The 27,699-nt window shown below is 45.9% G+C and overlaps 1 long non-coding RNA gene across 2 annotated transcripts in view; it reads left to right on the top strand.

Moving 5' to 3' along the window:
• Nucleotides 1–23,521, top strand: part of LOC123755774 (uncharacterized) — a 220,055-nt gene extending 196,534 nt beyond the window's left edge. For both annotated transcript variants that reach the window (XR_011221976.1, XR_011221977.1), the window contains exons 5-6: nt 12,551–12,637; nt 19,846–23,521. This is a non-coding gene — a long non-coding RNA (uncharacterized lncRNA). The remainder of the gene's footprint in view (nt 1–12,550; nt 12,638–19,845) is intronic.
• Nucleotides 23,522–27,699: the final 4,178 nt, after the last annotated feature.

The following is a 27,699-nucleotide window of genomic DNA, read 5'->3' as shown; positions in this document are numbered from 1 at the left end:
ACTTGGAATTCTGTTTTCAGTAGAAACGTAGGTGAAAAATTTTCTAAGTCCAGCTTGGGCTAGAATCTGACTTTTTGGCGGAAATTCTAATTTTCATGTTTTGTGTATATTCTGGGGCCAGTATTACTCTCTAGTGCGCGCAAGGGACGTAATTCTGTTCGTAAAGCATTAAACAGTGATAATTACATTTTTGCCGAATTTAGTTATTTTTCGAGAAAATCGTGTCGTAATTTTGTCAGAGTCCATTTGAGGTGAAAATCTCTGATTTTGACGAAAATTCGAATTAGTGAGTGTTGAAACCGCCCGATGTGTCAGTATTGTTCTGTATACAACGTCAGTATTAAATAATAACGTATTTATATCTGGGAACGAGAAACCCAAATTTTTGTGAATTAAACGAGTTTTGTGATATTTGGGGTGATAGAATTTTTTTTCCCTCGGAGTCAGAAAAATTGGCAGAGTCCAGCAATTGAGTAAAAACGCAGTTTTTGATAAAAATTCAATTTTTTGGTAAGCATTTATAGGTCCTGGGTGTCTATATTAATCGCTAGAGCGGTTTATTAACGTAAAACTAGTTATTTTCCTTCAGAACAACAATTTTTGATTTTTCAGCGTTTAAGCGAAAAAGCGCGGGACTTAGTTTTTTTCAGCGCAGCTGGTCCCGCTCCATCAGTCATCAGTGGCCACGCTGCTCACTTCAAGTGCGTTTAGTATTCGAGTACAGTAAATATTCTTTATTAATCCATCACGAGTGCTGCGCGTTAGTTGCGTTATCATTTAAATTGTTTTATATAAATTAGATTCTTTAATTTTTTTAACGTAAAGGACTTAGGTTTCAGCAATAGACCTGCGGGATATTTCACGGTCAGACACGAGTGCGGGGCAGACACTCATTCATTGGATTCACTTCAGCGATTCTCTCGATAAATCGTTGTATTTCCTATTTTGGGGATCTAGTAGTTTTCTCTTAGAATAGAGTTGTGATTTTTTTTTTGTGTAAGATCACGGTTGTAGTGAGTCCGGGTCGAGGGTGTACTAAAGGGTAGTTTAGAAGAGACGTGGCACACCAGGAATCACAGGAAATGTTTAACCCAGATAATGGCCAGTCAGTAGGGACCAGTGGGAATGGGAGTGTAGAGGATAGAACCTCTTCCGACACCACTGGGGACCGCTCAGGTAGCTCAACTGGCACCACAGGTGGGGCCAGTGGGACTGAAGCGACGAGTTCACGGGTTCTGCATGGGACTGGGCAGTCGAGGGTATCTTTCCATCCCTGGAGAGATACTATTATTGACATGAGTGGGGAGTCTTGCGAGGAGTCGTCCCATGAGTGGGGAGAGCCGTCTTGGGTTCCCCCACAAATAACATCGACGCCATGCCAGCAGGGTAGACAGGGGGCCTCAGTTAGTATGGCAGGACGTCCCACTTCGCTCGGTAGAGAACAGCAACCCGTTCAACGGGAACATGAACAACCACACCAACAGCAGGAACTACCCAACATAACACCAATACCACAGCACCCACAACACCTAGGTACACCTCATCCGTCACTACAACAAAACCTACCCCATCCTCAATTCCCATACCAACCCTTCCCCCAACCCCAGGCCACTCCATACCCATTCCAACCCCAGGCCACCCCATACCCATACCCATACCCATTCCAACCCCAGGCCACCCCATACCCATTCCAACCCCAGGCCACCCCATACCCATACCCATACCCATTCCAACCCCAGGCCACCCCATACCCATTCCAACCCCAGGCCACCCCATACCCACCCCAACCTCAATCCACACCCCAGCCTGAGGTCACCCACACCATACCTCAACCCCAACCTCCATCCACACCCCAACCCCAGGCCACCCACACCATACCTCAACCCCAACCCCAGGCCGCCACAGCCTTCGACAGGCAGATGCGCACGGAGACGCCGGGCACTCAGTTGTCGCCATACGTAGAGGCGTTAAGTAAAGGCGAGGGAGCCAAGCCGAGTAACTGTGGCGCGGGTTCATCAGGCGGGAAGCAGCCCTCAGCTGTAAGTTCGAGCCACCCTGCGCGGGGTAACAGAGATCCGCGGAGGTGTTACTCCTGCTGGAAGCGCGGGCATATACAGAGGGATTGCGAAGTCACTCCTACGAAAGCATGAAAGCAGGCTCCTAGTGATGGTAGGCCTACTTTTGAGGTGAAAGTGGAAGGTGTGAGATTGACAGCTTTTGTTGATACAGGAAGCCAGGCAACAGTAATTAAAAAGTCAGCCTTCAGCAATTTTAAGTTTGCACGTCTTCAACGTTACGCAAAGACATTAACAGCAGTCAATGGGGAAAAGATTGAGATCGTAGGTCAAGGTACAGTTAATTTTGAGATTGATGGGGCATTGCAGCCTCACACATGTACGATCGTAGAGAACCTTGATTTTCCTGGTCACATCTTAATGGGAACTGATTTTCTGTCGCGATTTAATTATTCCTTGTCTGCTCAAAAAGGGGCTAGGAACTGCAGGTTGCAGTTGGGACAGACTTCCTACCCAGTGGAGATGATCGACCATCCCCCAGTTGTAGCTTCAATTAAGAGGAAGCTGAAATATAATGCGCACTATCCAAAATTGATTTTTAAGTCTCTTCCAGACACAGTTAAGAGGTCATGCGCATTGCATGCATTGACTAAACAGAGTTGCCCACCACATTCTGTTAAATTTATTAAAGTAGCCGTGGGACGTCACATACAACCAGGTACCACCCTTCAGGTGGCTGGGAGATGTGATAGTTTATTAATTCCTCATCACTTAGTTGTAGTGCTCGATAAAGGTGCACTCATTCCAGTTGTCAATCTTTCACATAAGACTTTTCGCTTCAGGGCAGGTGATAGGGTATCTCAGGGAACCATGGTGGAGGACACAGAAATCTTTCACCATGAGTCAGCTGAGACGCCAGCCGTCACTGCACAATGTAGTGCACTAAATATGTTGAATACTAAAACACCATCCAAAGTACAATACGAGACGAGAAATGTTGCACAGAATGTTGAGGAAGTGGAAAAATTAATTTCAGCACTTGATTTGCAACATGTTGCACAGGCAGATAGGAAGGCACTGAGAGGAGTTTTACGAAAATTCCCGAAATTGTTTGCGACAGAGGATGACCAGATTGGTCTCCTTGATAAGATCGAGCACACCATTCCAACTGGTGACCATTTGCCTGTGTACACAAGACAGTGGAGGTTGCCGGAACAGGCAAAGAACATTATCAGGGAGGAGTGCCAGAAAATGTTGAGACAGGGCGTAATAGAGCCTAGTACGTCACCATGGCTCTCTCCTGTTGTGCTAGTTCGGAAACCGGACGGTAGTTATCGTTTCTGTGTTGACTACCGGAAGGTGAACGAACTAACTAAGGGTGATGTGTATCCGTTGCCCCGAATACAGGAGATCATAGATCAATTTGGTGCTGCTAAGTATTTCTCAACTCTGGACGCAAAATCGGCGTATTGGGCGATTCCGGTGGCAGAACAAGATAGGGAAAAAACAGCATTCTCGGATGGTAGGCACACTTATCAATTCCGTAGGATGCCGTTTGGTTTGAAGACAGCGCCTTCGTCGTTTCAGAGGGCCATCAACTTTATCCTTAGTCCGGTACTGGGTAGGCATTCTTTAGCGTACCTGGATGATGTTGTGATATATTCCAGGACGTTTGAGGAACACCTACAGGACTTGACTGAGACTTTGAAGTTGTTAGATCAGGCAGGTTTCAGGCTGAATGTTCAGAAGTGCACCCTGGCGGCTCAGAAATTCAAATTTCTGGGGTTCCAGGTGTGCCCGGACGGTATCCGACCTGACCCAGATTCTTGCCGCGCCATTGCTGACATGCCTACTCCAAGGACAGCAAAGGACGTGCGTAGGTTTTTGGGGGCGGCCGGATATTTTCGTCGTCATATTGAAGGTTTCGCTGGCATTTCAGCACCCCTGACTGATCTGACAAAGGAAAATGCGAAGTTTGTGTGGAAATCTGAACATGACGAGGCCTATCGCAAACTGAAAGACCAACTAATCACGACACCGGTATTGGCTATTCCTGATTTTGAGAAAGAGTGGGAAGTGCACACTGACGCCAGCGGTATTGCTATTGGCGGGTGCTTAATTCAGCGAGATGCGGATAATTTACCCCATCCAGTAGCCTATTTCAGTAGGAAGGTCAAAGGACCTGAAGTTCGTTATTCAGCTACGGATCGGGAGGCACTGGCAGTAGTAGAATCAGTTAGGTATTTCGAGCCTTACCTATTTCAGCGGCATTTTGTAATCTACACAGACCATCGAGCGTTAACACACATATTTAAAAAGCGAACGAAATGCCCACGAATGTCACGCTGGTCTCACGAACTTTCGGCCCACTCATTCCAGATCTTGTACAAGCCTGGTCCAGCCCATGTTGTGCCAGATACGCTAAGTAGAAATATAGCGGCAATGCAGATTAATGAAAATATTGAAACCATTCCATCGGATAAAATGAGAAAATACCAGATGAACGAGCCGAGATGGAAAGAGATTATTGAGTATTTAGAGGGAGGAAAATACCCGAAAAAGAAAAAGAATTTACCTATACATGATTTTGAGATGAAACAGGGCGTCCTGTATTATGTTAATAGCCAGAATGATAGGGCAGTATTTCAGCTAGTTATTCCGGACGCGTTGCGGTCATCAGCGTTAAAGCTTGCGCATGCTTCAAAAATTGCAGGGCATCCGGGGATCTTTAAAACGCACTTAAAAGCAAAGTCTCTATTTTATTTTCCAGGATTACTTTCTGAGGTAATCAATTTCGTGAAGTCGTGCCCTCGTTGCCAGAGGAGGAAAGGTACCCTTAAGGTACAAGCCCCACTTCAGGAATTCCCTGAAATTCGCGAACCGTTAGATCGTGTGGGGGCCGATCTGATTGATTTACACCACAGTCATTCAGGAAATAGATATGTGTTGGTACTAGTTGACCATCTGTCTAGATACACTACACTAGTTGCATTACCTCAGAAGGATTCTCGTACGGTTGCAGATGCGTTCTTGCGTAGGTTCGTTACTGTATTCGGACCTCCTAAAGTTTTAGTCTCTGACCGGGGTCAAGAATTCAATGGGAATATATTTAGAGAAGTTTGTAAGATTTTAGAGACAACTTCGGCTTTTACAACGGCCTACCACCCACAAGCAAACGGAATGACGGAACGGACTAATCGTTCAGTCAAGGATATGCTTGCAATCCTTGCTGAACATGATGCAAACACCTGGGATGAACACCTACCCTATGTTCAGTTCGCCTTGAATACTGCCATCCACCAATCAATTAACACCCAACCACTTCATTTGTTTACTGGTAATTCATGCAATTTCCCCTCAGGTCTGCTTAACAGACATAATGTTGCATACGGGGAGGACTATCCTTCAGAGGTCCTTGGTAAAATGAGAAATGCATGGAATATTGCAGCTGAAGCGTCCAAGAAGGCACGGACTCGGTATGCTCATTTTTATGACAAGAAAGTGCGCCCTCTTGAGTTGACGGAAGGAAGCCTCGTATTGAGAGTGAATGAGGCTGCGCCCGCCAATCAGAGCAGGAAACTAGCTCCGAGGTGGCGAGGACCATATAGAGTAATTAAAAGGGCGGGGCCAGTTAATCTTGTTATAAAAGGAGTGTTCGAGGACCAGGTGGAAAGGACAATTCATGTGAATAAATTGAAACATTATCATGCTAGAGAGGAATTAGAACTGCCTTCAGCGGATCTAGTTCCTGACTCAGCAGTGCTGACTCATGGCTTCACCGACGAGTCAGAAGATGAGGATGACCCTCTGTCATCGCTCATCAGTAGTCAGGTGCAGTCTCGCCACCCTATGGTGACGAGATCTCGCGCTGTACAGTAAAGTAACTTCCTTGGTTAGTATAATTTAGTATTCATTAGATTTTCCTGTAAAGGCAATGAGATGTACTATGTCTATACTTAACTCAGGTAGCAACTTTTACCGTGCTCTGGGGTTCCACCTCCACCAAACCCAGAGTATATCTATGCTTCCGCTGTGTTGTGTCTGTCTGTTCCCAGGTCTGATTGGTACACCGACCCAGTTGTTCCAGCCACACGTGAACCCTTGTCTGTAAAGACCGAGGGGGGAGGCACGTTACACAAAGCCCTCCCCCCACTAGACCCAGTAACCCATACATCAGTTACTTTGGGGATGAGTGACTGTCCAAGAGTCACCCGGCCGACGCCTCACGTCACTAACGAGGTTGTCAGGGCCAGCGAGCTGTCCACATTATAGCAGTCACCGGAGGTGCCATACAACGCCGGGGTAGCTGTCTCGAGATCACCACTACCCACCTGCTGCGTCATCAAGACTGCAGTCATTCCAGCAGTGTTGGAGGAGAGGTCAAGAAATGGAAAGCACGTAGCAGTACTCAAGAATTTCGCCGGAAGATTAATGATTACGTCATCTGAAGTAACAAGAAAGCAGAAGTAAGGCGGTCACAGGTGGAAGGCACGGTTTCCCTACAGAGTACCGGGACTCGCCAATAGAAGGTCGCAAAATTGTCTCCTTTGGCCTAAAGTCGGCGGTACGAGGGTATGCACAGTTGGTGTTTACGGCCTAGTAACCTGGTGACATCAAGAAACGCCGGAGATGACGTGAGCAATGATGGAAGACGAGATTCACCTGTTCTGCAAACAAGCAACCCGCCTCTACGACCTTCTGACACCACTCCTGCTAAGAGACACCGTTGGTACATCCAGTTCTGCTCTGCTGTGGTCATCTGCGACGACAAGTTTAACATCAAGACTGCCGTGTGAACTGTGATTGATACGAAGGCGTGTGGACTGTCGAGAGCAAGATTAATGGCCGAAGTAACAGTATTCTACAGCTGTCACTTGGCACTCCGCTCTACTACACTCTGTCGTCATTCAGGAGTACCGGATGGGAGTACAAGAGGACCAGGTATTGATGTCTACACATGGGAAGAAGCAAGATCGACATCGTCATCGTCAGCGACTACATTCAGCATCCAGCAGCATCGATTTTTTTTTCTCGTTTACTCAATATGAACAATTGATACAAACAACAAAGTGGCTCTGAACATCTGTGTAAAGAACATCTGGACACTTTTGTTTAAATGTTGAAAAACAGAGTTAGAATCAATTCTTTATAAATGTTGAAAAACAGATTTAAAATAATTCTGGTATAATATATGAAAATTTAACTATAAATTGGTCAGTAATCAAAATCGAAGCCCCTGTGTAATTGTCTCAGCCCAGAACAAACGGTTATGGAAAATTATGTTGTGCTATTTTTTTCAGAATGTTTGAACACAGGAGAGGCGGACCAATATAAACATTGACACTTCTAGTGAGTGAGAACACTTGGCTGTACAGTCAGCTGAAACCTGTGATATAGTATAGGAATTTTTTTTTATTTTTAGATACATGTAATAAACATTAGGTGTGTTCCTTAGCATGTCAAGGCTGACATTGATGGGGAGTGGTTAGTACACGGATGTGTACCTGATAGTTCTGTAGTACGCTCCCGGATGACTGAAAGTTCAGTCTGATGATATAACTTTAATGTTTGTTTGAGCACGGTGTGGCCGGCTCTAGAGGACACATGGACTTGGCTAGTGAAGAGCCAAGAGAGTTTAATAGCTAGTTTTGATGGTAGAGTAGGGACATGTTATTTAGCTATGTCAGTAAGGATAGGATGTATGTTTCCTGATATTGGAGGATTGCTGTCAGTTGACAGCTGAGAAATTTATGAAATATGAACATGTTCATTATGATGTTGGACTATTATTTGTCAAATTTTATTAGTTAGGTTAGCTTTTGTTTGTGGCATGAGTTGAATTGTGGGTTTGGATACTAAACCTCGTGAATTTTAACAAATTAACAAGGTTTACTAAGTGCTTGTGCGGGGGGGTTGTAACAAACTAGGCTGTTGTAAGAATTATCCAGAGTGGTTTATCGACAAAAGAGAATGGGAAGCTGAGCCGCATGGTGACCTGACCCCCAGGGGAATTCGCGGTGGAAATAACCGACGCTTTGTTCATAACTGCGTATAATGAATCATCCTATAGTATTCAGTAAATTAGAGAAAATTAGCCTTTATTCATTTTGCATTAAAATTGTATTGTATAATAGTACGGGATACAATATCAAGAGTATTCTAATTATTGAGTTTAAGTCACCATCAGTGACGTCACGAATCAGATCTAACTTTTAAAGCGGAGTGACCGGCGGTCATAGGTCATCAGGGGTTGACAGGTCTACCATTTCTCAAAGTTTTAATAACCATTTTTGTGATCGGGAACAGCTCTGCCGTTAGATGTTTGTAATTTAATTCAGTAAAATAATTCAACCAGTCTGGATCAATTAAGTACAACAGAGGTTAATTGTTATAACTTAAACCTTGCTAGTAACTGGGTAGGACTTTGACTGACTAGGCGGAAGGATACAATACTCTGTCTGGGGTAGACCAGACAAGGAGGAGGGCAGTGTGGTCACGGAAGCAGCTGGGATAAGAGGTCAACATCTTACCTCTCCCCAAGAACAGCCCCAACACCTAGAGCTGTGGTCGCCCAAGGTATAGTTGCTATTGTTAATTATAGAAATAGTCTCATTTGCCACTCAGGTCAAGTAGGGAGTGTTAAAGTGATAGGGAGTGAACATATTTAGATTTTGTTTTAGTTTTCTTTTAATAAATTAAATTTGTTATTAATTTGCATTTTATTGTTTCCATGTGTTTTATGTGTATACTTGTCCTGGTCACGTGGTCCACACGAGGCAGAGTTGCATTGGGCGCCGATTCTAACATCGAATCGGAATTATCATTACCGTGTAATTTATTCCACACTCAAGGTCATCGTTTATAGTGGGGATCAAGCCCCTAGGTTGATTAATTAGCGTGATCGATCCAGACCTCGATCATTGCTCTTGTATTACTGGTCTGGTGGTGGCAGCAGAGGTGACTCTAGGGTTTTGTTCAGAGCTTAGGTCACGTCATACTGGGTGTAGAATCCTAAGTCGGTCAATCGTCTTAGGACCACGTGGCGTGGAGTTGGCTTTGGTAAAAGTTTTGGAGTCCCTGGGTTTAGAAATAAAAGTAAGAATACGGGTAGAGGGAGTAGAAAGAAGGAAGTAAAGAGAGAGGAACCCGAACCCGTGTTACAAGCCCGTAGTGGACTTACCTGGCACAGGAGCGGGGCTGTGGTGAGCCCGTAGTGGACTTACCTGGCACAGGAGCGGGGCTGTGGTGAGCCCGTAGTGGACTTACCTGGCACAGGAGCGGGGCTGTGGTGAGCCCGTAGTGGACTTACCTGGCACAGGAGCGGGGCTGTGGTGAGCCCGTAGTGGACTTACCTGGCACAGGAGCGGGGCTGTGGTGAGCCCGTAGTGGACTTACCTGGCACAGGAGCGGGGCTGTGGTGAGCCCGTAGTGGACTTACCCGGCACAGGAGCGGGGCTGTGGTGAGCCCGTAGTGGACTTACCTGGCACAGGAGCGGGGCTGTGGTGAGCCCGTAGTGGACTTACCCGGCACAGGAGCGGGGCTGTGGTGAGCCCGTAGTGGACTTACCTGGCACAGGAGCGGGGCTGTGGTGAGCCCGTAGTGGACTTACCTGGCACAGGAGCGGGGCTGTGGTGAGCCCGTAGTGGACTTACCTGGCACAGGAGCGGGGCTGTGGTGAGCCCGTAGTGGACTTACCTGGCACAGGAGCGGGGCTGTGGTGAGCCCGTAGTGGACTTACCTGGCACAGGAGCGGGGCTGTGGTGAGCCCGTAGTGGACTTACCTGGCACAGGAGCGGGGCTGTGGTGAGCCCGTAGTGGACTTACCCGGCACAGGAGCGGGGCTGTGGTGAGCCCGTAGTGGACTTACCCGGCACAGGAGCGGGGCTGTGGTGAGCCCGTAGTGGACTTACCTGGCACAGGAGCGGGGCTGTGGTGAGCCCGTAGTGGACTTACCTGGCACAGGAGCGGGGCTGTGGTGAGCCCGTAGTGGACTTACCTGGCACAGGAGCGGGGCTGTGGTGAGCCCGTAGTGGACTTACCTGGCACAGGAGCGGGGCTGTGGTGAGCCCGTAGTGGACTTACCTGGCACAGGAGCGGGGCTGTGTGTGGCTGCTATCCTGTTGTTGTTGTTGTTTTAGATTTAGCTACTCAGCAGGAAATGTCCATGTAGCACGGGCTATGGTGAGCCCGTAATTTAGTTCGGTTATTCGCGATAACTTTGTTCCTGTGATATTTGGGTCAAAGTTTTAAATGGAGGTGGGTTACCTCCTTGTACCCTTGTTTCTTTTCCGCTTCTCTTTTAACGCACTGGTTTGATTCTGCGCCCCCCCCCTCCACCCTCCCGTGATTCTACCCCCCCCCCCCCCCACCCTCCCTTGATTCTTCCCCCACCCTCCCCCTGATTCTTCCCCCACCCTCCCTTGATTCTTCCCCCACCCTCCCCCTGATTCTTCCCCCACCCTCCCCCTGATTCTTCCCCCACCCTCCCTTGATTCTTCCCCCACCCTCCCCCTGATTCTTCCCCCACCCTCCCCCTGATTCTTCCCTCACCCTCCCTTGATTCTCCCCCACCCTCCCTTGATTCTTCCCCCACCCTCCCCCTGATTCTTCCCCCCACCCTCCCCCTGATTCTTCCCCCACCCTCCCTTGATTCTTCCCCCACCCTCCCTTGATTCTCCCCCCACCCTCCCTTGATTCTTCCCCCACCCTCCCTTGATTCTTCCCCCACCCTCCCTTGATTCTCCCCCCACCCTCCCTTGATTCTCCCCACCCTCCCTTGATTCTCCCCCCACCCTCCCTTGATTCTCCCCCACCCTCCCTTGATTCTCCCCCACCCTCCCTTGACTCTCCCCCACCCTCCCTTGATTCTTCCCCCACCCTCCCTTGATTCTTCCCCCACTCTCGCCCCACCCTCCCTTGATTCTCCCCCACCCTCCCTTGATTCTCCCCCACCCTCCCTTGATTCTCCCTCACCCTCCCTTGATTTTCCCCCCACCCTCCCTTGATTCTTCCCCCACCCACCCTTGATTCTTCCCCCAATCTCCCTTGATTCTCCACCCCACCCTCCCTTGATTCTCTCCCACCCTCCCTTGATTCTCCCCCACCCTCCCTTGATTCTCCCCCCACCCTCCCTTGATTCTCCCCCCACCCTCCCTTGATTCTCCCCCACCCTCCCTTGATTCTCCCCCACCCTCCCTTGATTCTTCCCCCACCCTCCCTTGATTCTTCCCCCACCCTCCCTTGATTATCCCCCCACCCTCCCTTGATTCTCCCCCACCCTCCCTTGATTCTCCCCCACCCTCCCTTGATTCTCCCCCACCCTCCCTTGATTTTCCCCCATCCTCCCTTGATTCTTCCCCCACCCTCCCTTGATTCTTCCCCCACCCACCCTTGATTCTTCCCCCACTCTCCCTTGATTCTCCACCCCACCCTCCTTTGATTCTCCCCCACCCTCCCTTGATTCTCCCCCACCCTCCCTTGATTCTCCCCCCACCCTCCCTTGATTCTCCCCCACCCTCCCTTGATTCTCCCCCACCCTCCCTTGATTCTCCCCCACCCTCCCTTCACTCGTCTGTCCGTACCTACGCCTCCCCCTCCCCCCCTCCCCCCCCTCCCCCTCCCCCCCCCTCCCCCTTCACCAGACCAATAGTGAACATCAATCTTCAGTAATCGGCTTTATTACAGACTCCATTAATTACATTTCTTCTTGATTACTGTCTGCACGCTCACCCTCCCTCTTTGTTGCTCCCTCACCCTCCCTCTTTGTTGCTTCCTTCCCTCCTTCTTTGTTGCTTCCTCACCCTCCCTCTTTGTTGCTTCCTCACCCTCCCTCTTTGTTGCTTCCTCACCCTCCCTCTTTGTTGCTCCTTCCCTTCCTCTCCTCCCTCCCTCTCTCTTCTCTCACCCCTCCTTTCTTACTGCTTACATCTCTCCTCGCCGCCACCCCCCTCTCTCTCTCTCTCTCTCTCTCTCTCTCTCTCTCTCTCTCTCTCTCTCTCTCTCTCTCTCTCTCTCTCTCTCTCTCTCTCTCCATCTATTCTCACCCTTCCTCCCCCTCTCTTTCCCTTCATCTACTTCCACCCTTCCTCCCTCCCTTCCATCACCCATGCACACCCTCCCACAGGGGAGGAAGAGGGTAAGGGAGGGAAGAGGGTAAGGGAGGGAGAGGGTAGGGAAAGGAGACGATTGGGGAGGGAGGGGACGCGGTGGGAGAATTTAAGGGATAGGGGAAGGAGACGGGTAGGAGAGAGAAAGCATGGGACGTAGATGGTTGGGGTTGAAAATGGTGTCGATGAAGATATATATATATATATATATATATATATATATATATATAATGAGAGAGAGAGAGAGAGAGAGAGAGAGATAAAAGGGTATACGGGAGGTAAGGTAAGAGGGAATAATGGGAGGCAGATGCAGTGAATATCTGTATGTTGTATTTAATAATATATTGTATTCCCTCATAGTTGTATTTAATTTGTATTTAACAGGAAATGTGTGCATTGGCGAGTACTCATTGCATTTGTTTTTGCAGGTGTGGCCCTGAAGGCTGGCCGGGATGGTGCAGGAGTCTCTTCCTCTTCACAGTATGATTGTTTACTGACCATCTCATAACAAACTGGTAAATATACACGAGGCAGTATCCGGTGGAGCGGGAGGGCCGTCCGGTGGAGTGGGGGCCTTCCGGTGGAGTGGGAGGGGGGCCGTCCGGTAGAGTGGGGGGCCGTCCGGTGGAATAGGGGGCCGTCCGGTGGAGCGGGAGGGCCGTCCGGTGGAGTGGGGGCCGTCCGGTGGAGTGGGGGGCCGTCCGGTGGAGTGGGAGGGGGGCCGTCCAGTGGAGTGGGGGCCGTCCGGTGCAGTGGGGGCCGTCCGGTGGAGTGGGAGGGGGGCCGTCCGGTGGAGTGGGGGGGCCGTCCGGTGGAGTGGGGGGCCGTCCGGTGGAGCGGGAGGGCCGTCCGGTGGAGTGGGAGGGGGGCCGTCCGGTGGAGTGGGGGGCCGTCCGGTGGAGCGAGAGGGCCGTCCGGTGGAGCGGGAGGGCCGTCCGGTGGAGTGGGGCCCGTCCGGTGGAGTGGGAGGGGGGGCCGTCCGGTGGAGTGGGGGGCCGTCCGGTGGAGCGGGAGGGCCGTCCGGTGGAGCGGGAGGGCCGTCAGGTGGAGTGGGGGGGCCGTCCGGTGGAGTGGGGGGCCGTCCGGTGGAGCGGGAGGGCCGTCCGGTGGAGTGGGAGGGGGGCCGTCCAGTGGACTGGGGGGGGGGGCCGTCCGGTGTAGTGGGGGGCCGTCCGGTGGAGTGGGGGGGGCCGTCCGGTGGAGTGGGGGGGGGGCCGTCCGGTGGAGTAAGGGCCGTCCGGTGGAGTGGGGGGGCCATCCTGTGGAGTGGGGGGCCGTCCAGTGGAGTGGGGGAGCCATCCAGTGGAGTGGGGGGCCGTCCGGTGGAGTGGGGGGCCGTCCGGTGGAGTGCGGGGGCCGTCCGGTGGAGTGGGGGGCCGTCCAGTGGAGTGGGGGGGGCTGTCTGGTGGAGTGGGGGGGGGGCCGTCCGGTGGAGTGGAGGGGGGCCGTCCGGTGGAGTGGGGGTCGTCCGGTGGAGCGGGAGGACCGTCTGGTGGAGTTGGGGGCCGTCCGGTGGAGTTGAGGGCCGTCCGGTGGAGTGGGGGGCCGTCCGGTGGAGTGGGGGGCCGTCCGGTGGAGTGGGGGGGCCGTCTAGTGGAGTGGGGGGCCGTTCGGTGGAGCGGGGGAGCTGTCCGGTGGAGTGGGGGGGACCGTCCGGTGGAGTGGGGGGGCCTGTCCAGTGGAGTGGGGGGCCATCCGGTGGAGTGGGGGCCATCCGGTGGAGTGGGGGGCCGTCCAGTGGGTGGGAGGGCCGTCCAGTGGAGTGGGAGGGCCATCCGGTGGAGTGGGGGGCCGTCCAGTGGAGTGGAGGGCCGTCCGGTGGAGTGGAGGGCCGTCCGGTGGAGTGGGGGGCCGTCCGGTGGAGTGGGGGGCCATCCGGTGGAGTGGGGGGCGGTCTGGTGTAGCCGTGGGGCTGTCCAGTGGAGCCGTGGGGCCATCCGGTGGAGTGGGGGGCCGGCCGGTGGAGCCGTGGAGGCGTCCTGTTGAGCGGTGGAGGCGTCCTGTTGAGCGTTGGGGGCATCCTGTGGAGCCATGGGGCCATCCTGTGGAGCTGTGGGGCCATCCTGTGGGGCCGTCCTGTGGAGCCGTGGGGGCGTCATGTGGAGCCGTGGGGGCGTCATGTGGAGCCGTGGGGGCGTCATGTGGAGCCGTGGGGGCGTCCTGTGGAGCCGTGAGAGCGTCCTGTGGAGCCGTGGGGGCGTCCTGTGGAGCCGTGGGGGGCGTCCTGTGGAGCCGTGGGGGGCGTCCTGTGGAGCCGTGAGGGCGTCCTGTGGAGCCGTGGGGGCGTCCTGTGGAGCCGTGGGAGCATCCTGTGGAGCCATGGGAGCCTCCTGTGGAGCTGTGGGAGCGTCTTGTGGAGCCGTGGGAGGGTCCTGTAGAGCCGTGGGAGCCTCCTGTGAAGCCGTGGGGGCGTCCTGTGGAGCCGTGGGGGGCGTCCTGTGGAGAGGGGTGGGAGATGGGGGGGTCGTCTGGTGGAGTGGAGTGCCTCTTTTATGCTCTTGGTGTAGTCATCTTCTTATCTGTCTTTCTTTTCCCCTCTTTTCTCATCTCTCCCTTCTTCCACCCCCACCCCCACTGCCTCCTTCACCACCAACTTCCCGCCTCTTCCCTTCCCATTCATTCCCTCTCTCCCCGCTGCATGCCTTCCCTCTCTCACCTCCCCATGCCTTCCCTACCATTCTCCTCTCTTCCACCTCTCCCTCTTTTCCCCTCTCTTCCCTCACCACCCTTCCCCCTCACCCCTTCCCCTCACCCCTCCCATAATTATAATGTCCAACACAGCCACCTGTCCTCACACATCCCATTTTCTATGCAAGACACGTATGGAAGATAAATATCCTGTGTATAAAACTATTTAAATGCTCGTAGTTCCGGTGATTGTGTGTGTCGCGGTATCGTGTGTTGTCAGGAAATATTGTACTCACCTATTTGTGCTTGCAGGGGTTGATCTCTGGCTAAAGAGCCAGAGCGTTACAGGCCAGAGCATTACAGAGCATTTAGCCAGAGGTGTGGTGTTGCACCAGTGTATGCTGCGTTGCACCAGTGTATGATTTGTTGCACCAGTGTATGCTGTGTTACACCAATGTATGTTGTGTTGCATCAGTGTATGCTGTGTTGGTATGCAACACACACCAACCAGTTGTGTTGGCGTGTGTTGCAGCAGTGTATAATTTCATTAATATCAGTATTACACAAATGTCTATTGCATTGACGTGTATTATGAAAGTGTGGTTTTATGTACAGCTTTATTAATATTTTTATTTGAGGGGAAGAGAGGTTAGTGGTGGGAGAGAAGTTAGTGGTGGGAGAGAGGTTAGTGGTTATAGACTGATAGTATTAACATATAACATAAGTATTATGACAAGAAATATGTTCTTGACATAAAGCTTGCTTTTCGACAAACTAACACTCTTTGTGGTACTCTCTGGTTCACACTGCTCCTCCTGCTTCTAATGCTGCTGGTGTCTACTCTATTTCCTGTCCATCTTGTCCTCTCCAATACTTTGGTGAAACTGACCGTACACTTAATGACAGACTTAAGGAACACAAAAGAAGTGTTAAGTCTGCAGACACAAACAATGCTGTCTTCTGTCATGTTAGGGATTCTAATCATCCTATTGATTGGTCTTCCTCTAAAATAATCTTTCCTGCCTCTGCTCTTCACAGATGCCGTCTTGTCAAATCGGCTCTGATACACAACATGCCCATCCCTGTTGACTCATCCCTTTTACAGTACTGTACATACTCAAATGCTCTAACCTTTCTAACAAACATGACCTGACATAAGCCTACCCCCATTTTTCTTTCTCCTCATATTCTTACGTTCCCATTCTTATATCCATTATTACCCCCTTCTTACACCCTATTATTACCCCATCACATCTGCACCTTTTGCCTTGTTCTTACCTTCCTCTAGGAATTTCCTCCTCCTCACCTCTCTCCACTTATATCTTGCCTTACTTAATGCCTGTGTCTCCCTCGTTCCCATTACAATCAAGTTGATAATGGTCCAGAAGGGACCAAAACGTTGTCTCCTCCGCATCTTCTTTTGTGTGGTTTAGTCTTCATATTCTCAGCCACGTTATTGTAACTCATCGTCAGCATTATTATTATTATTATTATTATTATTATTATTATTATTATTATTATTATTATTATTATTATATTATATACAGCTGCCAGTTCCCCAACCAAATTAATTTCTAATAGTTAAATTTTTTGAGCCCCCTGATAAATGGGAAGTGAAGAGAATGTATCTGGGATAGCTATTTGGGGGTTACTTTTTGTGTGATTATTTATTTGTAATTTAATAAAAATTATCTTTTGAATGCTCTTCATATTAGTCAAATGCAGTCAAAGGAAGAGCATTTAGCATGAAGATGATGAATTACAGCACCTATGGAATATGCAACTGCTTGTGGGTCAGCATCAACCAAGAATAGAACTATGCTTCTCAAGCCAACCCAAGTGATGTGCCACTTCAGTCTCAGCTAAGTTGGATTAAGCCAGCCTGTTGCCCATGGGCCTGATCCTCTGCTCAGCCCTGGTTATTGGCAAGGTGAGCAAAGTTTCAGGTGTGTGGGAGGCAGGTTAAACCACATCCCCTAACACCATCATCATTGAATGTTGTGGCAACCATCACTCTGTACTGTAATTACTTAAGTGTAGTTACAGAATGAGAGCTACACTCATGGTGTCCCGTCTTCCCAGCACTCTTTGTCATACAGTATAATGCTTTGAAATTACTGACAGTTTTGGCCTCCACCACCTTCTTATCTAACTTGTTCCAACCATCTACCACTCTGTTTGCGAAAGTAAATTTTCTTATATTTCTTCGGCAGCTTTGTTTAGTTACTTTAAATCTATGACCTCTTGTTCTTGAAGTTCCAGGTCTCAGGAATTCTTCCTTATCAATTTTATAAATTCCTGTTACTATTTTGTATGTAGTGATCATATCGCATCTCTTTCTTCTATCTTCTAGTCTTGGCATATTTAAGGCCTCTAACCTCTCCTCGTAGCTCTTGTTCTTCAGTTCTGGGAGCCACTTAGTGGCATGTCTTTGCACCTTTTCTAGTTTGTTAATGTGCTGCTTAAGATATGGGCACCATACAACAACTGCATATTCCAGCATTTGGTCTAACAAAAGTCGTGAACAATTTCTTTAGTATTTTGCCATCCATGTATTTAAAAGCAATTCTGAAATTAGGAAGTGTAGCATAGGCTCCTCACACAATGTTCTTTGTGGTCCTCAGGTGATAGTTTTCTATCTAGAACCACCCCCTAGATCTTTCTTTATCAGAATTTTTTAAAGATTTCTCACATAATTTATAAGTTGTGTGGGGTCTGCATTCTCCTATTCCACATTCCATAACATGGAATTTATTCACATTAAATTCCATTTGCCAAGTGGTGCTCCATATACTTATTTTGTTCAGGTCTTCTTGAAGGGCATGACAATTATTTAAGTTTCTTATTTTCCCCTATTATTTTAGCATCATCAGCAAACATGTTCATGTAATTCTGTATTCCATCTGGTAGATAGTTTATGTAGACAATGAACATTACCGGTGCAAGAACTGAACCCTGTGGTACTCCACTTGTGACATTTCTCCAGTCCAGTACATTGCCTCGAATTACTGCTCTCATTTTTCTATTAGAAAATTTTTCATCCATGTTAGACTCTTACCTGTCATCCCTCCGATATGTTCCAGTTTCCAGAACAATCTTTTATGTCAAACTCTGTTGAAAGCCTTTTTTAGGGCCAGATAGATGCAGTCAACTCAACCCAACCATCTCTTTCCTGTAAAATCTGTGGCTCGATCGTAGAAACAGTAAATTCATTACACAGGATCTTCCAGATCGAAAACCATACTGACTGACTGATATTATATCGTTTTTCTCCAGGTGTTCTACCCATTTAGTTTTAACATTTTTTGCAACATTTTGACTATTACACTTGTCAATGATACAGGTAATTGAGGGAGGGGGGTCTTCCCTGCTGCCACTTTTGTAGATTGGAACTATGTTAGCTTTTTTCCACACATCTGCTACGACTCCTGTACACAGGGATGCCTGAAAAGTCAGTTGAAGTGGAATGCTGAGCTCAGGTGCACATTATCTCAGAACCCTTGGTGAAAATCCATCTGGGCCAACTGCTTTGTTCTTACAGTACTTAGCTCCTTGAACATTTTTTTCACTCATGTCTCTAGACACCTCTGTGCTCTATGTTGTTCTCTGGAATTCTTATTGTGTTTGGATCCCTGTAGATTTCATTTTGTACAAACACTGCATGACTGCTGCTGCCATTACCACCGTTTCTGTTTACAACTGTGTGATTATTGCACCAATTTATTATTTACAGAACAGAGCTCAGACCTGTAAAGCATTATTCCCTATTTACCTTATAAATTCCTCCAAGTGACTTTTTATGTACAGTAATTAGCCTATCCCCCTTGTTTTCATTCCTCTGACATTCTGAGATTCTTCTCTTTTTGGCAAAAGACATTTAATATGGTTATCAACATGGTGAATAATTTCAGAACCATTTTAATTAAGTATTCACTACTTTGCCCAAAACATTAAAGACTTTTGGTAAGTTTGTGCAATAATTGATTTGTGGGTGACATAATATATGTTGCCTGACCATTTTTTGCACTCATCCAGATCTGATGATGATGATGGTAAGATTCATCCCACCAACCCTTTCATTTTTCTTGGCAAGCTTCAGTGCCAACATCGTGGGGCACCATCTGTGTGCCTTCTAACTCCCCTGGGTACCAGATGGTTTGGACATTTCAGAAGAGTATCAGGGTTATGTAGTGGTTTTGGTCCTCCTCCCCACCAGTATTTCGAGTGCCTACTCTGCCATCTACTACTGTTTCATACAATTGTTTATGACTTGTTGCTTGAGGGTGTTCCTGCAGTTGTACTGTTCTTATGGATAACGTCCTGCTTCTTTTCAGTGCTCCAACAAGTTTCTCTGGACCGAATCTCGTTTTGCTGGACCACTTTGTTTTCTATAAGTTCCTCCCTTGTCCTACTTAAATTTATAGTTGCATTGCTTGTTCCAGGTTTGTCAGGTGCTTTCAAGCATCTCTTGGCTTGCCCCTTCATCTCTGTTGTTTGGTCCTCCCTTACCCCAACATCTTCCTCTGTCTCATATTGTCCTCCAACATCTTCATCTTTGGAGAATCAGCATTCTCACCCGCCTCAACAACGAGTTCCTTTGGGCCACCTGTCATCCAAGTTGTCTGCTAGCCAGGGTTGTACTTCTTTTCCAGTTTGCTTGCTTCAATTTTTTGGTGAACTAAGAGACATCTCTGAATCTAGCTGGACTCAGCCTGGTCTGGGTTGTCACGCTGTTCTCTCTTTCTCTCCTTCGGTTAGCCTTGTAGGAGGCTTTGCCTCCGAACTATGGTTGGTGTTAGGGTTACCTTACCTTGAGGTGATTTTGAGGCTTAGCGACCCAGCGGCCCGGTTGTCGACCAAGCCTCCTAGTCGACGAACACCAGGGTTCAATTTAAGAGGTCAGGGTGGTACAGTGGCAGAGGTTGTGGCTTACAGTCTGTTGGTCACAGGTTCGAGTCACCTAAGAGGCCCAATTCATTTTCTCGCTAAATAAAATATTGACATTTTAAATTACAGAGGAACAAAATTACTGCTGGTATACTGTTATAAGTGTTTTGTTATGTTCATGATATTATACCTTCTTGTTGACCTGCAGATGTCTAGTGTTCTGCAAGTAGAGGTGAATTGACTGCGCCGGTTCTTTGGCCGCCAGTTGTGTTTTAAGATCTAACTAGAGGAGCAACTAAACTGAAGATTAACGCACGCAATATTCTGGTGGGGAAACTGGCCTTCATCCATGTAAGTAGCTGGCTGCGTAATGTGTGAGACCAGGATACTAGCCTTCTTTGTTCATTCATATTCCTTTGATAATTATGCATGATGGGTTGTACGAATCTCTAACATCTAGAGCCAATTTTATTTGAGATCAGATAGGATTTGTTGTGTTTAAAAAATTACAGTATGTACTGTATTTTGTTTGTACTGAAGTATTAATTATTTTTTATACAAAAGTACATTACTTATTCTCTTAACACTTACATTGCTCCAATTGCTGGAAAGCAATTGGCCTATGTGCTCCAATCACCAAGAGATGATTTAAGGTGCCCATTATTTAAAAAAACCCACCCATTCTAGGGAGGATGTCATTTGATACAAGACACCTTTGCTGATCGTTTGCCATATTTGGAAAAAATCCTGACTCACAGGATTCAGTCTGAGTGTGACTCCTCACACTCCTTCCTTCCAGGGTCTTAGTAATAATAATGCAGACCATGTTTGGCGCATCACCATCTAGCAACTGAATGTCCTGGGCGGTCATACTAGGAACCATTGAACTCTTAACAACAGCAAATCAGTGATATCCATGTATATAATTGCATGAAAATGTGTGCAATTATATATACTGTACAGTATACAGTATATATAAATATATATAGATATATTTTTGTTTAATTAATTAATTCATTCATTGTGTCGGGAAACAGGAAGCCAGAGTGTATTCATACACGTTGGACTTATATCAAGGTCCCCCCCCACAAGGCTACTTGTGGGGGAGGGGGACTTGGGGAACCAGACTTGTAATATATATTTGTTACTGACCCCCACCCAGGATGCAATCCTACAACAAGCTGACTCACTCCTGAGTACCTAGTTACTGCTATATGAACGGAGGCATTAGGTGAAAGGAAATGTGCCCAACCATTTCTGTTTTGCCCAAGATTTAAACCCGGAATTCTCAATTGTGCATTGAGAATGAACCCAACTGTACTACAGGGATGTATACCGGTATGTGTAATAAGTATTAAAACTCACAATGGTGTGATGTATGAAAGAAAATCATTTTGAGGCAATGGAGTGACTTGAACTAGCATTCTGATAATCCTCAGACACTTGCATTAACCGACTTAGCCACAATGACACAAAAGTTGACCAACCCGGAACGCTACTGAATTCACTGAGAGGTTCTGGAGGCCCTTAACTAGAACCCAACCAAGATTTTACAGTCAACCCGACCACACTCTGGCCTACAGTGATGGTGTTCACACTCTTACACCCCATTCAAACCGCAATGAAATCACAGTGGTGAGAAAAGGCAGGTGTCTGGGAATCACCAGAATGTGATTTTAAGTAAATCCATTGCCTAAAAAATTATTTTCATTGATATATCATGCCATTGTGATTTCACTGTGATCTGAGTGGGGCATGAGAGTGTGAACACCCCACTCAGTGGGGTGTTCACACTCTTGTCATATACATCAGTGACATAGATGAGAATATTACAAACCACATTATCAGATTTGTAGATGACACTAAGTTTTATGGTAAATTGGTATGTGAAAATGATAGAGGCCTTACAAAGAGATCTACAAGAACACTACAAATGGTCGGAAGCCTGGCAAATGCTTTTTAATATCCAAAAATGCAAGGCCTTGCATGTGAGGCATAACAATGCACCTCACAACTATCAAGTTAACAGCATTATCTTGCAGCAGATTGATGAAGAAAAGGACCTTGGAGTCGGAATCTACCATTCAATGAAAGTTGCACAACAAGTGGGAGCTGCAGTAAAAGAGCTAAGAATAGTCAAACAAACTCTTTAACTTCAAATAGTAGGTGGTGGTTATTCAACTATATAAATCTCTGGTGTGCCCTCACTTGGCTTATTGTATCCAAGCATGGAGACCTCATCTTCAGAAAGACATAACTGCTTTGGAGAAAGTTCCATGTCGGGCAACAAAAATCATTCCAGAACACAGTCAACTCTCATACCAGGAACAGTTGAGGGGCCACAGAGCTAGCAACACTGCAAACCAGGCTTGACAAAGCTGCTTTCATCAAAACTTAAAATGCTGTACAATTTGGAGGACAATTTCTTTACCTGAATTTACCCATGAGTCACTAACACTAGTGGCCTCGACAATGACATGAAGCCTGCAGCTTGTCAAAGGTCCCCTCATTTCCCTTGATGATCATTTCCAGTTGGATTTTAAAATTTAACAGAGTTTAGCATTCATGAATTTGGTGGGTAGGCAGTTCCATGCATTTATAACACTGTGGGTGAAAAAGCATCTTCTGTTCTTAGTCCTATATTGTGGCTTGTTGAGCTTGAAACGGTTGCTCTTTGTTTGTGTTATATCGGACCTTTTTGAAGAAATTGTCCGGTTATAAAAGTATGGATTTTTAAAAGGTCAAATGTAACAAACGAGGAGAAGCAATTTTAAGCTTAACAAGCCACAATGTAGGACAGAAAACAGGAAATACTTTTTCACTTATAGGGTTATAAACCCATGGAGCCCCATACCCATCAAAGCCATAAATGCCAAAACACTGCTGAATTTCAAAATCAAGCTTGATAAAATCATTAATGCAAATTGGGGGACCTTTGACAAGCTGCCAGTTTACTGTCCTCATCAAGGCCACTAGAGAGATAGTGCCCCTCAGGTAAATTCAGATAAATGTGTTGTAGTTTGAACCAAGAATTTGTGATTGCTGCCAAACAAATGTTCATCACCTTGAAATATTTCTGCATACAAAAATGTGATGAATTTAATGTTTGGATAGGAAGGTGACTACTTGTGTGTGCAGGATTTTGAAGCTGGAGGAGGGTGCATCAGCCTTGGTTGTCATCTTGACAATACTGTTGTGTAGGGATGCTGGGACACATTTCTTTATTTCAAGATGGTGGATGACTACTTGAGCCGTCAAGGAGAAAATGTCATACCCCTAAAATCAGCACAGTTTTTTAATACACTGCACAGTATTACGGAATGGCATAAATCACCTCAAGGTGATTGGAGCATAATGAGCAATCATTTAAGAGTGATTGGAGCAGTTTAAGTGTTAAATAACATTAGATGAATTTTTCAAATAAATTTAGTTGGTTTTACAATAAATACAGTGAAACCTTGGTGTATGATTGCGCCTGAATACTAATTTTTTGGTGTACGATAACAATTTTGTTGGAAAATATGCCCTGATGTATGACATTTGCTCCTCATACATCACCGATTAATCCAATTTACTTTACTTCTTATGAGAAAATGTTATTCAGTGTGTGAATATTCAGGTTACATTGCATTTCTTGGAATGGGTTAAACTCATACACTGAGGTTCCACTGTACACAGGATTTACCTAATACAACTACAGTATAAATTAATTTTATATATTTTTAGTTTATATACTTGCAGGCTCACTTTATTTTAAACTTGAATTTTCCCTAAAATTAAAGACTACAGATACTGTACTTTGTTCTGTTATTCATGAATGTACTTTAGTATTTAAAGCTATCATATCAACAGGCAAGATTAAAATAAATTACTTTGATATGGAAGCATCTTTTATTAACCAATATACAGTACATGTTTATACAAGATCACCCTGAAATGTTTTCTTTTAAGAATTTCCCAACAATGTCTATTCCTTCATCTGATTTTGGTTTGAAACAAAAACTATTGGGCTCCCCACAAAAAACTACTGGGGCATCCCACAAAAACTACTGGGGCATCCTACAAAAACTACTGGTGCATCCCACAAAAACTACTGGGGCATCCCACAAAAACTACTGGGGCATCCTACAAAAACTACTGGTGCATCCCACAAAAACTACTGGTGCATCCCACAAAAACTACTGAGGCATCCCACAAAAACTACTGAGGCATCCCACAAAAACTACTGGGGCATCACACAAAATACTACTAGGGCACCCAACAAAAATCTATAAGGGCAATTCACAAAAAAACCTACTGGAGCACCCAGTAGTAAATAACTTCTGGGCTGCCCCACAAAAACTACTGGGATACCCAATAAAAAAGTAGTCTGGTCCCAACAAAAACTACTGTGGTACTCAACAAAATGCTGCTGGGGGAGTTTCATAAAAACTTCCGGGGCACCCCACAAAAACTACTCAAGACATTTCACAAAAAGCTACTGAGGGTTCCTAACCAAAACCTACTGGGGCACCCAACAAAAAATGTCTGAGGGTTTCCAACAAGAAACTACTGAATGTGCCCTACAAAAAAAAAATACTAAGTATAAAAAAAAATGGGTACACCCATAAGAAACTACTGGGGACACTCAACAAAAATTAATGAAGTGCACCCTGCAAAAACACTACTGGAGGGTTCCCAGGAGTTCATAAAACTCTGCATTGCATGGGCTGAAAGAAAGCTTGGAGGGCTTGACAAATTGCAGAACAAAGCCTTGAGGATAATCCTTGGGTGCCCTCGTACCACAAAATTACTTAACATGAGAAAGGAACTTAATATTCCGAGCATCGTTGATCGTATTACTGAAATTAACTGTCAAATTGGTATAAAAGTGCTTAGGCCAGCTCATCCTAACCTATGCACTGAAGCCCTCCAGAATTTCACCCATGGGCATCACACGAGAAGCAAATATATTTTTGACATCCCAAGAGTGCAACTTTACCAAAACAAAAATGCGTTGCAAATCAAAGGTCCTAAGCTATGGAATGACCTCCCTAATGAGATTAAAAATTGTACATCTTCAGTTTAAAAGAGAAACTAAGAACTACCTTATTAACTTCATGACCAATTTTCTTACCCTTTTCTCATCCTACATATCAACCTAAGTGTTGCTGTTATTGTGAACATTTTTTATTAATTACCTCATACCGATATGAGGTGTGTCGGTATGTGTATGTATGGTTTGTATGCGAGTTTGTGGCTGTGTGACATACCCTGAGGAGAATGCGACTTCCTCTGGGCTCATTGGGTGGGTATGTGGGCCTGCAGGCCGCTCCAAGTAACAGCCTGGTGGACCAAACTCTCACAAGTATGAATTGCGTACTAAGTTGAATTATTCAATTGAAGCAAGAGACATTAAGTCAGCTTATAGAGTGGGTGCCAAATCATCTGGTACAAACAACAGAAAGATAAGGGTGAAGTTAGATAGCTGCTCCCGCAAGTCAGACCTTATCACTACTGCAGTCGCTATGAAATCCAAGGTTTATGTGAACGAATGTCTTACCAGATTCAGACAAAATCTCTTATTTAAACTACGTGGAATTTGCAATAGATCCACTGCTATTAAACATTGTTTTGTGCGCGATGGTAAAATAATAGCTAGGAAGACTGACTCTGGAAAAACTTATGTCATAACCACTGAAGCACACCTCACTTCTTTCCTGGATGACTGTGGGATATCAGCTGAATAACCAGAACATAATTTGTAGTCTCACATACAACCAAAGTGTACTTAAGCTCTGCCTTTCCTTTCCAAAGGTGTTTATTTTTATTTTTATTTTTTTATTTTTTTTTGTTTGTCATCTTTGCCTGTTTTATACTCTTAATTATTTGTTCTTAGTTAATCCCCTTGTCACTAAACCTAGGGCTTTTTATTACCCTGTTAATTAACCATTACTAAGCTAATTATCTTCAAGATCATTTTTTTTTTTTTTTTATGATTATCATTTTTCTTATTATTTTTTATCTTACATTTATATTGTCAGTCTCTACTGATTTTTTGTTTTTTTTATTTTATGTAACTTCTGTGTCCTCCCTGGCTATCTATTGGATCTTTATTTTACTTCTAAATTGTTACTATTTTATTGTATTTGCTTTTATTCTTGTGTTTTGCTTTATCGTGTATCTTGTATCGTGATCCCTCTGCATCCTATGCACACTGATATTGATCCTGATCAAAATCTTCTGTCTCATATCTACACCAACCAGCACATTGATCATCATTATTGCAAGTATTTCACAGCACACCAGGCTAAAAACAAACTTCAAAATAGCACCTGTCTATCAGTTTATAACCAAAATGTTAGATCACTTGGTAAACATTTTGACGATTTAAATGCATTACTCACAGCAATAGGTACTAACCTATCGTTCATTATTTTAACAGAAACTTGGCTAAATAAAGACTATACCCAACTCTACAACTTAGCTGGTTATAAAGCCATTCATAACTGTAGGCCTAATAAAAAAGGTGGTGGCACAGCTATATATTACCGAGATACATTTATCTGCAACAGTGTTATTAGTGACAGAGATGACTACTGTGAATATACTTTTGCTCAGTTTTCAATTAAATCCCTTAAATCTTCTTTGACTATTGGAGCCATCTATAGATTTCCCAATACTAACATAGCTTCTTTCTCAGACAACCTAAGGAATCTTATTATAAACAACAATCTCAACAAAAACCACTTCATTCTGGGAGGAGACTTTAATATTGACCTGGGTCAACAAAATTGCTCTCAAGTTAACTATTTCCTTAACAGCATGAACTCCTGTATGCTAATCCCCACAATCACCAAACCTACCCGAGTCACTCAAACATCAGCCACTACCTTGGACCACATATGGACAAACATAACAGCTCCCCTTGTATCTGGTATAATCTACGACAGAACAACTGACCACTATCCTACCTTTCTCATAGCGAACATGGACATAACACCACCAAAAAGCAAGAAACTTTCATTTAGGCTACACAGTGAATCAGCTTTAGACAATCTTACAGAGGCACTTTACAATATTAACTGGGATTCTGAATTCAATAATACCCATGATATAAATTCATTAGCTAACCTCTTCATCTCCAAAACTCTAAGCCTCTACAACATTCATTGTCCCCTCCTTACCAAGCAAGTAACTGACAAAAGATTAAACAATCCATGGCTCACAAGTGGCATTCTCAACTCAATCAACAAGAAACATGAATATGAAAAGAAAGTTAGGATTGGCCTAGTTTCAAAGGAAGTAGCTAAAAGGTACTCATCAATGCTTACCAGTATCATAAGAAAGGCAAAACTTGCATATTATGTGAATAGATTCAATGAAGCAAAAGGCAACATGAAAAGCACTTGGAAAACTATCTCTAGTATCCTAGGAACTAAACAACACTCACATAACCAAATAAAACTCTACAAGGATGGGGGTATACCGTCAACTGACTTAGAAATGGCAAATGAATTTAACAGTTTCTTTTCATCGGTTGGTGCTAATCTTGCCAGTAAAATCCCACAGACTCAGACACATATTAACACATATCTCTCAGGCAGCTATCCAAACTCTCTTCTCCTTTCACCAATCAGCCCGGCAGATGTTGTGTCCATCATACATTCTCTAAAAACCAAGGCAGGGAACACCAGTGAAATTCCGTCCATTGTGTACAAGAGAGCCTCCCATGCCCTTGCCCCACCCATAGCACTACTGTTCAACAAATCTATAGAGTATCACACCTTCCCTGATATCCTCAAAAAAGCAAGAGTAACGCCAGTCCATAAAGGAGGCAATCCGGCGGACATAAACAATTATAGACCAATATCAAATCTACCCATTCTATCAAAAATATTTGAAAAAATTATTTACAAACAGCTCTATTCCTACCTCGTAAAATTCGACATACTCAGCCCCTGCCAGTTTGGCTTCCGGTCCCAAAAGAGCACCAATGATGCAATCATTAGTCTCCTTGACATTATCTACTCAGCCCTTGACAAAAATGAGTTTCCGATTGGACTCTTCATTGACCTAAGAA

This window comes from Procambarus clarkii, chromosome 43 (assembly GCF_040958095.1).
Source record: "Procambarus clarkii isolate CNS0578487 chromosome 43, FALCON_Pclarkii_2.0, whole genome shotgun sequence".
Taxonomy (NCBI): Eukaryota; Metazoa; Arthropoda; class Malacostraca; order Decapoda; family Cambaridae; genus Procambarus; species Procambarus clarkii.
This window is presented reverse-complemented; position numbering and strand designations above follow the sequence as displayed.